Consider the following 2448-nt stretch of genomic DNA (forward strand, 5'->3'; position numbering starts at 1 on the left):
GGCTGCAGCTTGGGGAGAGCCCCCTGCGGCGCCCGGCAGTGCGCAAGCATCCGATGGAGAGGGGAGAGGAGAGGCGGCTTCTCGCAGGGGCAGCATCCGTGAGAAAGATGCTGAGGCCGGGATCGACAGCCCATCCCGCTCAGCCTGACGCGCCTGAGTCACCGCCGACCCGGAGGCGATTCTGCGGGACGACCCGCCCCCAGCCCTGCCAGCCGGCGTGGGCAGCAGCGCCCGCCAGCCAATCCCGTGAAGGACTGAGAGCGCAGGCCTAGGCTCCAACTGGAGCGCTGATTGCCAAGTCTCTGCACATACCCGGGAGCCACAGCCGCGCTTAAATAAAACCCAGAAATACATGGAATACATATAAATTATGTGGCCGTGGCGGTACTCTGCCTGCTGCAAACCTTATGTAACACAATGAGAGCTGAAACAGCCCAAACCTCCCTGATCTCAGAGCAGGGACAGAGACACAGTCACACCTGTGTGGGTATGCACACCTGTGCCTGCACTCCTGTGTGGGACCGTGCACTCCCGTGCAGGAGCAGGCGCTCCTGCGAGGGTACATGCACTCCCATACAGGAGCAGGCGCTCCTGTGAGGGTACATGCGCTCCCATACAGGAGCAGGCACTCCTGTGTGGGACCGTGCACTCCCGTGCAGGAGCAGGCGCTCCTGCGAGGGTACATGCACTCCCGTGCAGGAGCAGGCGTTCCCGTGTAGGTGCGTGCACGCCTGTGCAGGAGCAGGCGCTCCTGTGTAGGTGCGTGCACGCCTGTGCAGGTGTGCACACCTGTGTGGGTTAGGGTCTTCTGCTGAGACTGCCCACCCCCAGTGGCCCCTCTCCTTTGGGGGGACAAGTCACAGGCTGCACCCTGACGACCGCCACTTCTGCACAGCCTGTGTCTGCAGCGCCCGCCTCTGACCAGCTGCCCCGTGGCCCCACTCCTCCTGGGCCCGCAATGCCACCTCTGCGGCCCCTGTGCCGACGGCCTGTTCCTTTTAGAAACAGGCAGGGCGGGCGGCCTGGCCACGGGCTGGGGGCCGCGGCCCGAGGCCTCCACTCTACCTCCTGCCTCACTCGCACGTCCCAGCTGCCCCCCACCGCCCAGTCCCTTGGGTCTTTAACTCGCTCTGTGCGTGTGAACGCCAGACGGTAAAGACTCCGTGACATCAGAGCCTCCTGCTGCGCCCACAACGCACGCGCCAGCATCATGACCAGCACTGACAACAGAGGCAGCGGAGAGGAGAAGGCGCCTTTGAAAACAGCCGCTTCAGGTGAATGTAAGGAACCTACCGGATTCACGAACACGTGCCCTGGAGGGCAGGTTTTAGGCCAGCAGGTGTGGAGCAGGCAGCTCAACTTCCTGGTTTAGGAAACACACAGACCCGAGCTCTGTGGTCACCTGGCCACTGCCCAGCAGGGGCTGGTGGGGCAGCCTGAGGGACGGGCCCCTCGCACCCATGGGCCCTGCACCAAAGCTTAGACTGTGCCTCTGTCAACCCTCGTAATGACCCAGAGGCAGCCAGAGCCACGGACGGAGGCTCAGACAGACAAGTCATTTGCCCAGTCATGCAGCTGGTGAGCACAGACGGGACGCCCATGGGCTGGCTCCCCGTCCAGACAGCATCCGCCGTGCAGGGCAGAGCAGCCCCTCCGTCCCGCCCACCTGGGACTGTGTCGGGCCAGGCAGGGTCCTCCGTTTCAGGGGGCCTGGCCCCAGAAGCAGACGGCAAAGAGGCCCCACCGCAGGACCTGGCTCGACGCCACGAGTGGGTTCTCCCAGCCCAGTCTCGTCTCCACCATGGCTCCACCGCCAGACGCAGCAGGAGGAGCCTCATGTGAGGACCCGGGGCCCCCCCGCGGCCCCTTCCACCCCTAGGACTAGAGCCCTAGAGCCAGGCTGCGTGGCCTGCCCTGCCCCCAGGAGCCCGGGCCCAGCCCCCGGGGCCCATCCACCACCCTGTGCCCACAGAAGGGCCTGTCTATGACCTCACGCGCCCAGGAGAGAGGGTGGGCGGCCCATGCTTGGTCACTGAAAAGGCAGGTCCCCCGGGGTCCCTGTGCTCCAGGCCTGGGGCGGACTGCGCTGAAGGCAGCAGATGAGGAAACTGGAGCAAATAACCCGGAAGCTGCAGCCACGTGGACGAGCCCCCGGACCCAGGCACACGCGGGCGTGCGCACACACAGACGTAACCCGCAGCCTCCTGACGGCCGCTCGGCGGGGCCGCCGGGTGAGGCTGATGAGTCGTTTTTGGCCCAAACAGTCCAACAGGCAGAGCGGTCTCGCAGGCTCTGGTTCCGGGAGCCACGCGTGCCCGGGGGTCCCCTCTAGCACCCCAGGCCTGCTAACTCCTCGGGGGGCCCGGGCACGGCCAGCTGCGCTCAGACCTCCCGCTCGCGGCTGAGCAGCCCGAGGGCGGCCTTGAGACCAGGCCTGAGGTCCCCGCA

At 66.1% G+C, this 2448-nt stretch overlaps 1 protein-coding gene across 1 annotated transcript in view; it reads right to left on the reverse strand.

Moving 5' to 3' along the window:
* MCF2L (MCF.2 cell line derived transforming sequence-like) overlaps window positions 1-2448 on the reverse strand; it is an 82817-nt gene that overhangs the window by 27612 nt on the left and 52757 nt on the right. The window lies entirely within an intron of this gene.

This window comes from Bison bison, unplaced genomic scaffold, assembly GCF_000754665.1.
Source record: "Bison bison bison isolate TAMUID 2011002044 unplaced genomic scaffold, Bison_UMD1.0 scf7180017864527, whole genome shotgun sequence".
Taxonomy (NCBI): domain Eukaryota; kingdom Metazoa; phylum Chordata; class Mammalia; order Artiodactyla; family Bovidae; genus Bison; species Bison bison.